The sequence below is a fragment of the Tiliqua scincoides genome, chromosome 6 (assembly GCF_035046505.1).
Source record: "Tiliqua scincoides isolate rTilSci1 chromosome 6, rTilSci1.hap2, whole genome shotgun sequence".
In the NCBI taxonomy this organism is placed as follows: domain Eukaryota; kingdom Metazoa; phylum Chordata; class Lepidosauria; order Squamata; family Scincidae; genus Tiliqua; species Tiliqua scincoides.
In genome coordinates this window covers 32,735,803-32,752,126 of record NC_089826.1, presented here as the reverse complement: position 1 = coordinate 32,752,126, position 16,324 = coordinate 32,735,803, and the positions used below count along the sequence as shown (strand labels likewise).

The following is a 16,324-nucleotide window of genomic DNA, read 5'->3' as shown; positions in this document are numbered from 1 at the left end:
AGCAAACTACAGAGCAGCAGAGAAAACAGTCAGTCATGAACCTGAGCAACTGAAAATATTGGGCGCTAGACAAACCAGGTGCTTACTGAAAATGTCAGTGTCCAGAATATCACGAATAAGAGACAAATGGTCTTCCAGGGGCAAGGAGTTCCGCATTCTCAGTGCCATAGCAGAAAAGCCCACCTCAAACATTTTTATATTCATTTTTTGAAATATTTTTAGGCCACCAAAAAGGCATAAAATACATCAAGAGTGGCCAAAGTCTTTATTGCTCACTTCAATCCAGACATAGCTGGGCTTCATGCAGAAGAGAGTTCCATTGTTGGGGAGCCACTACTGATAAGACCTTGTAATGCATCCCCACCAACCACACCTCCTTAAGTGGTGGGGCCTGATGCCAGTATGTGGATCTGTTCATGTGGGGGAGATGGTCTTTCAGGTACCAAGATATATAAAACTTTATAGGTCATAACTAGCTTGCGGCGTGTGAGGAGGAACTTTCTGTTGCACATCACTTGTGGCAACATCTAGAAATACAAGATGCAGAACGATGCTGGGGAATTTGTGGATCTTTATGTGCCTCAAAAATGCTCTGCTAGAAATGGGATAATTGGTGCCAAAGACCATGCATCCATCCAGACAAATATTTCTGAGGTTGATAAAGTCACAGGCAGAGTCGATGGCCAGTTCAAGACATACACAATTTGTGGAGCAATTCATAGGATGCGGGAATCTGATGACTCCATTCTATGTCTGGCAAAGAATGATGGCATTGTTTCCAAGAACTTCTGACTGAAGGAGCAGCAAGCTATGGTAATAACTACCGTGTTTCCCTGAAAACAAGACACTGCCTTGTGTTTTTTTGAGCACCCCCCCCAAAATATACTAGGTCTTATTTTTGGGGTAGGTTTTTTTGTTTTTTTTAAATGTATAACAATGTACTGCCTGCCTATCTACTCAGAAGTCAGTCCCTTTATAGTTAATGGCACTTACTCCCTGGAAGATGTGGAGAGGGTGTCCCCTCAGCACCCAGGAGGATGCCTGCCCGCCTCTCTACTCAGAGGTCAGTCCCTTTATAGTTAATGGGACTTACTCCCTGGAAAGTGTGGAGACCCTCAGAGCCCAGTAGGGAGGGTTACCTCACTTGCTGCTTCCTGCCTCAGCTCCTCCTCAGCGTCCTCTGCCCAAGGCAGCACAGCAGGTGCTTTCTAGGTGGCGCACACAGGAATGCAGCATTCCTGGTCATGTTGTCCACCTGCCCCCACCCGAGGACCCCTTCCGACCCCGTCCTGTCCCGGCCCTGATCACAACTAGGTCTTACTTTCGGGGTAGGTCTTATTTTCAGGAAAACATGGTAGCATTTGTGCCTAGTAATTGTGCCTAGTAAGAACTGTGCCTAGTAAGAATTGTGCCTAGTAAGATACTGGCAGCCAGTGCAGATCACAGGTGCTCAACCAATGGAAACCCAAAAGCATCCTGACCACCACATTCTTTACCAATTGAAGAACAGACTTCCATAGTAGCCTCAGGCAGAGTCTGTTACAGTTCTCCAAATGTGACTGGCAATCCTATCCTGTCCACCATCAATCTGCTGTCTTCCGTCATATATGACTGTGGGCCCAATCCTAATCAGTTCGCGCCAGATTACCACCAGTGCACACTTTTGCAAACGTGCTGTAAGGCACATTTGTGAGCCGGGCAGCTGAGAGGTAGGTAGGGTACGAGGTTGCCACTGGCCCAACACAAAGGCTCTTGATTCTTCGCTGACTGTTGTGTTGTCATAGAATTGAGTAGCCCCATTGCAGGGCTACTTGCCTTACCCAGGGGAAGGGAACAAAAGTCCTCTTCACTTGAGGAGCTGCTGGCGCTGCCTGGTTAGTTCTCAGGATGCAGCAGCAGTCATTTTTGGTGCCAGTGCAGACCTGTGCTCTGGGCAGCTCAGGATTGGGCTATGTGTCCAACAGCCTAATCTGGAATAAGATTGAAATAAAATGAGATAACTTATGCATGTCTAACTGAAGTCCCATAAATGTCAACTGGTCTTAGGTATGAATAACCTTCTTTGGCTGCAACCCACTGTGAGGCAGCTGTGGTGTTTAAGAATGCTGATAGCATTATTTCTCTGCAGTTTCAGCTTTGAGGAAGACTTTTTTTTTTGAGCATGTGAATTAGTTGCTGACCTTAAATGGACAAGGACTTGCTGAGAGACCAGTAACCAGAGTACCTCTTAGGTTAGTAAACTAAATATAGATTACGCACCATCATGTCCATTAGCTGACTTATGCTTTCCCTTCATGTAAGCACACAACTGGTTTTACAGCACTTCCTGGGAAGAGCCTGAAGTCTCCAAAACACACAAGCCCCCATCCAGCTTCCTGTCTGTAGGTAATGCTGCAGTCATTTTGGATTAGCGATAAACGGTCATGAAATTGGAAACAGGCTCTCCCCGGCTTTACACAAGAATCTGCAAAAACATGAATACTTGAACCCAGAAAGTGTGATTCCAACTCAAACATCATAAAATAATATACAGGGCATGCTTAACTGCATGCAAGGCCATGCGAACAGATTAAATGACATTGCCAGATGCCAAAGGCAAAATATGGTTTCAGCATTCAAATGTGCGGAAATGTAGAGTGAAATTATGACTGCACCTATATTTTTGATGGGTCATTAGTATTATATTATTTTGGTACATCCCCTTTTGTGTAAACCTTCATGGGAGCTGTAAGGTAGTGGTGAGTAGGCAACTACACATCATTCCTGTTTCCCATGTGTCAGGATGCCTTGACTCCAATTGGCTGCTGTAGCTTGGAGGAGGAGCTGGGCCAACCTATCAAAGAAGACCCCTCAGCAGTCACCTGAGGTGACAGTTTGATGTGGGAAGCCCATCCTTGTCTCCCCTATTTGCCTCCACTAGGAGGAGCAGATGTTAGTACATTGCACATTAAGGGCAGAGGAAGCATTTGGCACACTGTCATAGGAACCAGGAGCTCTTGGGCTTACCCTGAAGATAAGGCATCAAGGTTCAGAGGTGCCACGAGGGTTTGCATCACCCAGTGCAAGAGTTCACTGCATCACTCCTGTGATGGACCTCTGCCCATACCAGACCATACAGAATAAATTACAATATCATACACACAGCCTAAACACAGTGGCATCACTAGGTTTGGTGGAATATTTATTTTAATATATACCAGTACAGGTCACCCAGCAAATCAGCAACTAATAAAAAACCAGTGGCCAACTTGGTGACACTCACACAACTGAATAAGAGTTCTAGTATTAGCTCTGATACATGGTAATGAGAGCTGACTCATACTAACACATTTTTGGTTCCCTGCTGTTTCATAACAGCACCTCATTGGCTCTCAGAACAATCAGTCTCATTGGTCAGTTCTGAGTTAAGGAAATCCACTTTTTGTTACATAAGACAGTTGATTATTTTGCTATAACTTTTGATAGAATTCAGATATTTCAGCATGGTTTGTTTCATTGCATTCTGCATTAAATTACCCATCAAATCATATGTAAAACAATGGTATTATTAGAAATACCAAGTTTTTTTCACAATTTTGGCCAGTAGTGGGTTTCATCCAGTGCGTGGTCCACACTCCCTTAGTGATGCCACTTCCAAGGATCAACCAAGTTGAGATCTGGTTGAGAGGTCACCCATCCAGGGTGACATGCAGCGGCTGAACTTGTATGCTCATCTTCACAGACGGCGCAACTGTGGTAATAAATTGTGAACGACACATCCTTTCTGAAATAATACCAAGTTTGAAGTGTCAAAACATTCCAGGTCAAAATAATAAACACGTCTTTAATGATTTCCCACAGTAAAAATAAGCCCCAAAGTCACGACAACTTCTGAGAACTGAAGGCTGACAAACATGCTGGGGGACATGACCAGAATCAATAACAGTTGGTACAGGCCTGAGAGAGCGGCAATTCATCTCTTTGAACTTTTCCATTATCAACCCTTCTATCCATTTGTTTGTACACTACATTTCTACAGATTTGTGTCCAAAGTGGCTCAAAACAAATCGAAGTAGAACACTAAACAATTCAATCATAAAGATAATACTTGGCGAATATAATGTCAGCATTAACATAGCTACAGTTTAAGAAATAAATCAACATTGGGGGACAACTATAACAACGAGACTGTAAAAGCATGCAATAAATACATTCGAATGATAACATAGCAGCATTTCAAATGACAGAAACAGTTCAGTTCTGGGCTGGCCCAAGATCTCCAAGATCTGGGTGATGCCAAGTACAGCCCCTGCTGGTGATGATCCAGCCTCTGATCTCCCACTCCCACCTAGACTGAAAAAGGAAGATGGAGATGGAACAAAATGAGAAGTGTGGAGGAAAGGAGAGTGGTGGGCTGGTGTTGGAGATGCTTGAGTCCACCACTCTCTTCTTTTCCACCTCACTTCCTCATCAGCTTCATCATCCCCTTCATTATTCAAACCAGGAAGGTGGAAGAGGAGCAAGAAAGGTGCGTGGATGGACAGAGGTAGGGCCTGTCTGCCAATCTGCTGCCTGAGGTGATGGCCTAAGTTGGATGGACCAATTCTGGTTCATTTCAAAGCAGAACTGGAAGAGAGGTACAGACAGGTGCTGTCAAAGGTGTTCTGCTTTTGAAGAACCCCCCCCCCCCCCGGTGGGTGTGGGTGTGTTTCAGCAGAAAAGAGAACAACTGATTTTGACTTTTGGGCCTAGTCATTATACTGGAAATGACCAAGCAGTGGAACAAATGCATCTCATTTTAGCTAGGAATGTTTTAAAAACAAACAAAAAAACTACGACGTTTCTTAAAGAAACTCATCCGGCTGCCCTTGGAAGTTCTCAGAGCCACTCTAAAATTTACTTTGAATTTTACTTTTTCGAAACGGTAATATCAAGCCTAATATTTTAAAAGACCAATAACTCTAGGTGAGGAAGAAAGCAAAGGGCCAGGTTGCCTTACTACCATCAAGTCCCCAGTTTGATTGACCAAGGACTTTCCTCTCTTTGCTATTATGAACTGCTCATGGGACAGCCACCCTGGGTCTGCTCAGAAGACGGACCCATATAGAACGAACATCTGGAAGGAGTGTGCGGAATCAGGCTTACTGCCTCTGTCCCCAACAACTGCATATTAATTATATCTTTTGAATGCACCCTGTGCATTTACAAGCTGTTGTGATGTAGCATGATGAATGTGTGGAAGTCTGTACAAGGGGGTAGAATTATGGCCCTTCTCTGAATATTTCTCCTCTCTATATGATTTAGGGCGCAATCGTAACTGTGCCCTATGCAGGGCCAGCCTGGGAGGGTCGCAAACGTACTATAAAGCACGTTTGTGCCTCCTCGAGGGGAAGCTGGGCAGGCACTCCGAGAAGCGCCAGCCTGTAGAGGCTGACATAAGGATGAGCTGACGCAAGGACGAAATGTTGGTGTGGGGGAGGCAGGGAGGAGGAGGAGGGAGGCGTTCCTGTTCGGGGGGGTGGGCATGAAGCAGCCCAGGGGCAGGCAGGTGGGCGGGCAGGAAGAGGTAGGTGGGGCTGGGATCTGGCGGTTATGCCAGATCCCAACCCCCGTTCCAGGGGAGAATGGAGCGACTTTAAGCCGTTCCGTTCTCCTTGGACTTGTGCCACCTCCAGAGGTGTTGCAAGTCCTAGAAGACCCATTGGGGCCAGCAGCCCTTACCCAGGGTAAGAGGAAAAGTTTCCCATTGTCTCTGGCTAAGCCGCTTCTGGCCATGATCCTGTGCTGGATACAGCGCAAGCCTCTTGGCTTGCCTGTTCCATTGCAGGATAGAATTGCAGGCCCATGTGATCAATGGTGTCATTAGGCTTGATGTCACCCAATGCACAATGGCATCATACCCATAGCCCTGTTCCTTCCAGTCTTACTCCATCCCTGCCCTCTTGCAAAAATGGGGCAGACTTTGTGGACCAGCCACTTACCATGGTGCTTCTGGACCAGCCGACTCACCATGGACCAGCCACTTGCTGCAGCCCTCCAAGTGTCACCCCTCCTGGTGGTGTCACTCAGTGTGTCCCAAAATCCTCCACCTGGCTAGTGGTGCCACTACATGTGATAAGGATGAGGAGTGGCTGCAACTGTGGCTAGGAAATGAAATGAAAAGGGCCATTAATCTTACAACAGATTTCTCTCACACACAGTCTTGTATGAGATTTTATATGCATATTTTTGTCCCATTTTGTGGTACATCTTTTTGTAGTAAGGTAAATTAAAATAATCATTAAAAAGTATGGTCAGATGGAACTCAAATGGAACAGGCTCAAATGGGACCAGATTTTACTTCACTTGGGCCATTTTAAGAAACCACTATCCCCTGAGTCATTGCAGTAGTCAGATGTAGTATCATATTTGTTTAAAACTATGGTGGACATTAAGAAAGTATGTATAGTGGAGGTAAAGTCAAGTCAGTATTTGTACTGGCTAACAGGAGAGCATGACAGTTGGTTGTAAATAGTTGTATTATGTGTAATGAGATATAAAAGGTCAACTTGCAACTCATACATTGCAAGCAGGCTAGCAAGGGAGAACTGCCTAGCTTCTGAGAACATTTGAGCATCTTGTGGTCTTGTGGTCTCCTTGAGGCATCTGGTGGGCCACTGTGAGATACAGGAAGCTGGACTAGATGGGTCTTGGGCCTGATCCAGCAGGGCTCTTCTTATGTTCCTATGTTCTTAACATGATTCAGAAGAGAGGGGTTACTCTCCTTTTAAGAGATTGACAGGAGCTGCCTGGAAAATATTAACTCTGAGTCCTATATATCCCTTCGTCCACATGGGTTCAACACTTTACAGATCTTTTTTATGATAAGAGCAAATCCCCGGACACCAACCCAGACTTTACCTCTGTAGATCTGCCTATCTGGCCTCCTGTGACCCCTGATGAAATTAAAGAGCTAATTATGCAATTGAAGCCAGGGAAGGCCGCAGGGCCAGATGAAATACCACCCGAGCTTTTAAAAGGTGACACAGAATGGTGGGCCCAGTTACTTGCCCACTTTTTTACAATGATCGACAGCTCTGGCCTATTTCCCAATGCCTGGCTTACAGCAACAGTCGTGCCTATTCATAAAAAGGGTGACCCTGCCATACCAGGAAACTTTCGGCCTGTTAGTTTGCTTTCTGTACTAGGGAAGATCTATGCTAAATATCTTTGCAATAAACTCACTCTCTGGGTTACTTCGCAAGGCATCTTAGGCCCCGAGCAATCTGGCTTCTGTCGGGGCAAATCAACTTTGGATAATTGCCTGATCCTGTCTCATTTGGCCTATAAGCAGGTCAGGATATGTAAGGCCCGTCTTTATGTATCCTTCCTTGATTTGAAAGGTGCCTTTGATTCTGTGGATAGGGAGCTTCTTTGGGCCAAGTTGGAAGACATGGGGATTGATAAAAGATTACTGCTGCTGATTAGGTCCCTCCATCTAAATACCTCGTGTAGGGTTAGATGCTCCTGGAGGGGGAATCTAACTCACTCCATCATCACTAACAAAGGGGTCAAACAGGGCTGTGTCTTGGCCCCCATGCTTTTCAACCTATTTCTAAATGATCTTGCCCCTTCCCTGAAGGAAGTAGATGGCCATTGTCCAAAGCTTGGCGCAAGCCAAGTGCCGCTACTTCTGTACGCAGATGATGCAGTACTGATATCTCGTACTAGGACTGGCCTGAAACGTCTGCTCAGTCGTGCCACAGAGTATTTTTTGACCAACAAATTGCAGATCAATTATGCTAAATCTAAGATAATGGTATTTGCTAACAGATGGAAAGCTTTTAAGTGGTCTTGTAATGGTAACAAAATGGAACAGGTTAAGCATTTTAAGTACCTGGGTATCAACTTCCATTACAGACTCACTTGGGCTTTTCATCGCAGGGCAGTGCAGAACGCATCCAAACTAGCTTCCTCAGCCATTTCCCGTTTCTTTTTCACCTGCGGAAATGGTTATGTTCCGGCTGCTCTGGAGGCGTTTAAGGGAAAGGTTCTTTCCCAGGTTCTTTATGGTTCTCCTGTCTGGTATAAGGTTATTAACCAATCACTAGAACGCGTCCAAGCCTCCTTTTTACGGAAGATTTTGGGCTTACCCAGGTGCATTCCCTACTCGGTCCTGTGTCTCGAGGTGGGGTTAATTCGACTAAGGACTACTGTATGGTTAAGACTTTTGAAATTTTGGTTTAGGATTTTATTTAACACCACCTCTTCTGATCTAATGCAACAATTATTATCGGATCCAGTCCTACCTATTGAGATCACTGATCTTCTAACTAAAATTAAGTCAATAGGGCTGGACACTGAAGAGTTAGGTATGATTGGTTGTGATGCAGCTTACAGAATTGTCAAAGGAAGAATTCTAGATATTGAACAACAAGAGCTGTTTAGTGCCACCAGAACCACATGTTCTCCACTCCATCTTCACATTCCAGTCAGTTTTGGGAAACCGGCCTCCTTCTTTTACCACCTGGTGTGCCCACAGGCCCGGAGAGCATTTACACTGGCAAGGTGTAACGCTCTTCCATCAGCCTTGTTAACGGGCAGGTTCAGCGGTATCCCCTACTTAGAGAGGAAATGCAAGTGTGGTAGGGATTGCGTTGAGACTTTAATGCATACCTTTTTTTATTGCCCGCTACATGTTGTGTCACGCAAGAAATTTCTAGGTCCATTGCTAGCTAGGATGCAGGGCTGGGAGGATTCAACCATGCTTCAGTCTCTCCTTTCCACTCCTGATCCTGAGATTCTGGATAATGTTGCTTCCTTTTTATCTGGGGTAATAGCCAGGCAGAGCCCTGGGACTCTGGGCAGTGACTGATGTTTTTGCTTATGTTGTGTTGTCTTTGTACATTCCTGTCTTGTTCTGTTCTTTCTCTGTATTTTATGCCAATAAAGGTCTTACTGAACTGAACTGAGTCCTATAGAAATCAACATTCCCAAAGTTTGCAGTCGGTAACTGCCAAGAGCAAGACCCAAGGCTACAGTAGCTCACAGCAGGACTGGAACTCTCAGTTGGATATTTTGTGTTCCAGTGTAGCCATTAGGCTATACATGGTCTGGCTAAGCAAACATATGGCTTCTCAGCACTGCATCTGCTAATTCTAGGTGAGGCAGAAAGCTGGAATTACCGTACATCATTAACTGCCTGGATATTAAAGATCCAAGCTCCTGAATAGCCAGCATCTGCAATGTCACCAACTAGTGCAGTGTTTCTCAAACTGTGGTTCAAGCCCACATGGTGGGTTGTGACCCAATTTCTGGTGGGTCCCGCAGAGCCTCCAATGAAAACATGGGTGGTGGAAAGGTCAAATAACTCATTGCTTCAAGCCCTGAGGCTAGTCAAAAATTAGATAGTTGCTGTCTGCCTTACAAACAGCTGAGCTCTGGCAGTTTGCAAGCTTGTGTGAATATAGGGCGATAAATGTTTGAGAGTCTTTCTTCTGGTGTGTTTTTTTCCAAGTCCATCAATGACAGGTAGTGGTGGCAGGTGAAGACAGGGTCACATAATGAAGCCGCTCAAGCCTTGTGGCTGTTCATTAGGGCCGCCTCATTATGAGAAATAGATTGAGGTGTGGGGTTTTTTTTTTGGCAAATAAATAAATAAATATTACTAGTCAATAAAAATATTATTTCTTTCCAGATCACCTTTTTTTTTTTTTTAAAGTTTCATAAAGCTAAGTGGGTCCGGACAGAGTGTCATTTTAAAAAGTGGGTCCCAGTGCTAAAAGGTTTGAGAAACACTGAAATAATGTATTCTGCTGGTTGTTCTGAGGGTTAGAACCAGTTGACCAGGCTAACAGATTGTCAGATTCTATTACAGAGTTGATATCAAGAAGCAGTATGGGTTTCACAAGTAGGGAACTCACGGGCTTGGATGAAGTGAAGGCACTGATTAGCTGGGGCATGACTAAGGAATGGGCTTCCTGCAAGTTCCCTTCAAGATGGTCTCTTGCCTTTCCTCATTAGTTTTTGTCTGCCTATCATGCTTGATCTTCATTGCACCAATGGTAATAGCACTGCTTACCATGAGTATGTAGATAGCAAAGCTAGTTTATAACAGCCTTGTAACTACTTAGCTTGCATAACTGAACAAATATTTCCAGAGGTATAAACCAACAGAACATTTTCAGCAAGTTCTATGTCCTGTGAATAACAAGGGCAACCCTCTGTCCCGATCTGCGAGAGTCACCAATATGGAATTGTGATTGCTGCTTTTTCCAAGTAGCAAGAAGTAATGCATGGTCTCTTCTGCTGTTAAAGTTACTGAAGCACTGCAAAATTTTACGAGAAGGTAATAATGCTGCAGTGAATAGCCGGTGTGCGTCACCTTTTCTCAAATGTGTTTAATGACCTGGATAGAGAGTCATGGGCTCAGCTCAATAGTTTACACCTGTTTGTTTAGAGTAGTCATAGCTCTTTCGGTAAGAAACTTGCCTGCAGCAAATGGCAGGTGGTCGGCCAATCTGCTCAGCTATGTGAATTTTGTGTAAGTATGGTAATGTAGAGTAAATGTTGCAGAAACACACACACACACACACACACACACACACACACACACAAACACACACACACGCACACACACACACAAGGGCATAATATGACATTTCCAACATACGATTTTAAATGGGGATATAAACATTTGTAACTTTGTAAGCTCCAACTGAGAACAGCTTGGCTGCCTCCCATTCTGTCATGTCTATAAGAACATAAGAACATCAGAACAGCCCCACTGGATCAGGCCATAGGCCCATCTAGTCCAGCTTCCTGTATCCCACAGCGGCCCACCAAATGCCCCAGGGAGCACACCAGATAACAAGAGACCTCATCCTGGTGCCCTCCCTTGCATCTGGCATTCTGACATAACCCATTTCTAAAATCAGGAGGTTGCGCATACACATCATGGCTTGTACCCTGTAATGGATTTTTCCTCCAGAAACTTGTCCAATCCCCTTTTAAAGGCGTCCAGGCTAGACGCCATCACCACATCCTGTGGCAAGGAGTTCCACAGACCAACCACACGCTGAGTAAAGAAATATTTTCTTTTGTCTGTCCTAACCCGCCCAACACTCAATTTTAGTGGATGTCCCCTGGTTCTGGTATTATGTGAGAGTGTAAAGAGCATCTCCCTATCCACTCTGTCCATCCCGTGCCTATCTGTGAGGCCAAGATTTGGATCACTCTTAAGAGATGCCATAGTAAACAAAGCCCAGTCATCATTCTACTCAGCCTAATCATATTTTAAATTTCTGTCACAGGGGTAGATCCAGTGTTTGTGTTTTTTTTTTTTTTTTGGGCGGGGGGGGCATCAGCCCTACCTTAACTCCAGAGCCCAGGTCAACCAGGCGGGTATACCTGGGCTTAAGGCCAGCCTTAAGAACTGCAGGGCCCAATGCAAACTATTTGTGTTGCCCTCCTCCCTGCATGCCCCTCCCTACTCACCAGGATGAGTGGCAGCAGCAAGGTACCTGGCTGGTAGCAGCATCACCGCCAACAGCTTCCAGGCAGGCCAATTTCAAACCAATTGGATACAGTAGTGGGAAGGAGGGAAGGCAGTCTCAAAGCCATGCTCCACTCACCATGCTGTCCTCATGATGCATCGGCATGGAAGATTTCATGCCAGAGAACTACAGAGCAAGGTATTGGCTGCTGCCGCAGGCACTCCACTCGCCACCCTGGGGTGGGACCTGGAGCCCACTTTGGCCAGATTGGTCAAATTGCCCTAATGGCTCCTTGTTGAACTGCGGCCTCTTTGGCCATTTGCTAGGTGGGTAGACCTGGGCTCCCGCCTAGACTTGGAACCCAGATCTACCTGCTGGGTAGACCTGGGCTCACGTTCTGACTGCCCTCTGGAACCACCTCTTCCAGGCAAGTAGACCTGTCTCTTGGCCATGCTTGGGTTGCTCCCCATCCCTGCAGGTACCCTTCCCCACTGGCATGACAGTTTGGGCAGCCATGCACCCATGCCCCCCCCCCTTGGATCTGCCCCTGTCTATCAACCAGTTTACAAATAAACAAGGATAGTGTAGAGGGCAAAACTGTTGATACGGTATATGAATTTAAAGGCTACACAGCACTGGTCAAATCTGTTACCAGCAGGGTAGGATTTTGAAGCATTTCTGCTTAGAAAACGAAAAGGATTAGGAAAGAGAGCCTTTTCAGTCTATCCCATCATGTCAGCCAGAGAGGAGGAATTCATTAAATGCATTCATTGGCAATAAATTCAGGATTTTTTTAATCATAAGTATTGAATTGACAGAATTTGTTTCCACGCAATGTGATGATGGCCATTAGTATAGATATCTTTGAAAAAGGAATAAGACAGGGGTGTCAAACTCATTTGATACAGTGGGCCAAATGGCATTTATGATGCCTGCTGAGCGCCAGAAGTGGCAGTAAGGCAGTAAGTGATGGCAGTAAGTGATGTCATTAAATAGGTCATAACCAGAAATAAGCACTTTTTCTCATTTAGGAACACATTAGCTGCAAATGACTGAAGAGAAAATAAGCAAATCTTGATCATATTTCAAGATATGGGGGAGCCCAATTATCTCGTGGGTCATCCTTTCAGAAGTAACACTTCAGCAGCTGAGAGCCTGAGGGCCAGATAAAAAGCTTCCGTGGGCCGCATCCGGCCCCTGGGCCTTATGTTTGACACCCCTGGAATAAGATAACTCAATCCATCAATCAATGGCTATTAGAGATGATGGCTATAGAGAAGTTTGTCATTGCCACTGAACACTAGCTGCTGGGGTGGGGCAGCATGAGAAGGTAACTGTCTTCAGGTCCTGCTTGTGGTCTTCTCAGAAGATTTTGACTGGCCATTGTGGGAGCAGGCTGTTGGACTAGGCAGACCTTCTCACCTGATCCTAGTGTCACCAAAGCTCTTCTCATTCTTCTAGGGACCTCTGTAATAACCTCTTCCCCAACCTACATAATTGGTGACTTTAATAAATACTCTAGATTTTTTTTTTAAGCATCATAGTGTAATTTTTCTAAAATAAATATATTTGCCTATCAGATAAGCTAAGAGGATTCAACCAAGCTGATAGGTCGAGTCAATATTCTTTTCATAAAACCACCACCTCAATAATAGCATGACAAGTATACATTCAAAATGTTTGAAGTACTTTTTGATTTGTTTGATGGTGCAGGTGAAGAAAAGAGCTGGTTTTAAAGGACGCTTTGACTTGTATTTAAAAGCATTTCCCCTCTAATCACATTTCAAGTGGATTTTGCATTTTAGGGATATGGACCAACATTTTTCATGGAAGAGTAATTTGTGTTGAAAAACAGGATTTCAACCTGAAGTTCAATTTCTGCAAATTTTTTGCTGAACCTTGTTTTTAAGGGTGCCGAAAAGTAAAGGTGAAGCATGTCATATCTAAAAAACAGACAACCCAAATCCAAACCCAACTTGAGCCAGTGAAGGCCTCACTGTGTCGGCTCTGAGTGTCACAAACGTACCATAAGGCATGTTTATGCTTACTTGGGAGCCAACTGGGCCAGTGCAGAGGCCCACACCAGCTTGGCTGGGCTGGATCATGACCCAGGGCCAACTGGCACAGGTAACTATGAGCCAGGCGGCAGAGGGGCGGGTGGGTGGAAGAGGGTGGCATGGAGAGTGATGTGGAGGCAGGGTGGGAGAGGGCAAAATGGGGGACAATTGGCATGGAATTGGATCAGCATGCCATAACCTAATCCCTGCTCCCAGTCCAGGCAGCCCTAAATGGACTTCCTGGATGTGCACCAGCTAAGTAGCTGACCTGGATCTGACAAGACTGTAGGAATGGCTGAGGCAATACTCAGGGCAAGGGGAAATATCTCCTTATCCCGAGATGACCTCCAGCTGCCTCCTGCATTAGATACACTGCAGGTTATGTGTCCTGGCTGTATTAATGCAGATTAGGATTGCGCTGTTAGTCATTACTAAATCCAATTGAAATTAATGGAGCTTAAGCTCACCCTGAATAATGTGCATGATAGATTTTAATAATATTTAGACTTAACTCATTTCTGCCCAGCCCACAGGTGTACACATTGGATCCTTGTTGTGTATATGCAACGTTGGGCAGAAATGGCTTAATATTAGCCATTAGTATTAGCCATTAGTATTAGCCATTAGCCATTAGTATTAGCCTTAAGTATTAGCCTTACTTTCTTAGGCTAAACGTCTTATTTTTATTTTGTCTTTATGACCATATGAAATTAGATCCTAAGATTTGTTCTGTGGAATTTTAACTCATCCTTTCCTAGACAACTATTACCCCAAAGTTCAAATTTCCCAAAGGGCGGGGGAACCATGATATATCTTAAACTTCCTTGGCAAGGGGCTAGTTATGGGTCACTCACAATGACCTGTGATTACTGTGCCAGTGAATAAAATGTCACAAATAATTCTGGGAACGCTAAAGAGAAAACTAATTGAAAGGCCCAATCAGTATGGGTTACAAGAAACTGCATCTGTTTCTAATATAATATGAATACTCCAATTTATAAGATATTGCACACAACAAGATACAGGCTCTGATGTACATTGACCTGTTTCTTGTATGACATATGACACCATGCTTTGCTAGGGCAGCATTATGAATTGTGGAGATTTAAATCTGAATTACTTGTGCATGCATGCCCGCCTACAAGATAGATAGATAGATAGATAGATAGATAGATAGATAGATAGATAGATAGATAGATAGATAGATAGATAGATAGATAGATAGATAGATAGATAGATATTAAGAATATTTATGTACTGCTTTTTGACAGAGTAGTTCACAAATAGCACTGGGAGTGCATGGTTGAAATAGCCAGCATAGTTCTATTACACAAACTTCCAGCAGAAGTTATGTGCATTTGCTTAGTTGTACAATCCTTTCTTTTTCTTTTTTGTCCCTTCATAGATGTGATATATTTAGGAATTTCAAAGGTAACTCATTGGGATGAAATTCCCTGTCAGGGAGAGACCCTGATTGTCATTCTCGGATTTGTAACACCTTTTCTTAAACTATTTTTGAGAGTCAAAATACTGACAATGACTGCTGTGGCACTTGTTTTTTTTAGCTTACTGGCCCTCAGAGCACAAGCCTAACCAGGTCTACTCAGAAGTAAGTTCTATTTTGTTCAATGGGGCTTGCTCTCAGGAAAGTGTGGTTAGGATTGCAGCCTAAAGCTGCAATCTTATGCACACTTACCTTAGAGTAAACCCCACTGAAGACAGCGGGACTTACTTCTGAGTAAATATGCATAGAATTGTACTGTAATTGAAATTAATGGGATGTAAGTTATTCATGACTTAGTTATAACTAATCTTTATTGGATACAATCCAATATGCATAAAATAATACCTTCTTTCAGAATGGCCTCAATCAGTGTGAAGGCTTGTTTAAATCTTGAATGTTTGTACAGTACACTGACTGGAACTGATGGAGTAGAATATATAATGTTGATTTTTCAAACCATCCCCAACATGTACCTCAAGAAACTCAACTGCACTTCAAACAACATATATAGTTGTGTCGGTCCATTATGAGAAAAAAATCCAAATGGTGTAATACATTAATATCTATCTTAGAACAAACTAAAACATTACAAAATAGGGAACAAGTTTTTGGGTTCTCTATGACTCTTTAATTTTTTTTTTCCAGGCCGGATGTTTATCAAATCCACAGAAAAACTGTTGGAAAGAAAACAAAAAAGGGGATGGGCAGAATGGAAATCTCAAAGGCATGCATTGCCTCGTCACTTCAAGATAGAATGAAGGGAGGGTCATTTCTCAAACTTTAGGTTGCAACCCATTTTGGAGTGGGTTTGTGGGACTGCTGCGAATGGAAAGCACTTCTAGTGCAGACCTACAACCCATTTCATTGGCTGCATCGTGCTGTATTGTGCTACAGAATGTCTTGTGGAAGCTACCTGCAAGGCATTCTGAGGCATGATGACTTGCACCACAGCCAATGACACAGGTTGTGGGCTGCCAGTTTGTGCCCCTTAGTGCCCCGCAGCTTTCTGGTTATGGCGGGCCCAGGACCTACTGCTGATGCTGGAGTGGATCATAAAGGGAGGGAGTTTGAGAACTGCTGTATTAGACCATGCTACCTCTGTACAAGATTTCAGGTCACATCAGAGCTAATGAGACAATCGGAATTCTCCTTTTTAAATTTTTTTAGAAACATTAATGCCAATAACATAGTTCTTTCTTCAGCATTGTGGAATACATGCTTTCTTAGTTTCCTTTGAAAGTCCTCAGATGGTGTCCCTAACCAGTAATTTGACTGGACTTTTACTCTAGATCTGAGGTTCCCAAATGTTT

General features: G+C 44.0%; 1 pseudogene; it reads left to right on the top strand.

Moving 5' to 3' along the window:
- The first annotated feature begins 481 nt into the window (after positions 1–481).
- On the top strand, positions 482–792 carry LOC136655971 (small ribosomal subunit protein eS21 pseudogene; annotated as a pseudogene).
- Positions 793–16,324: the final 15,532 nt, after the last annotated feature.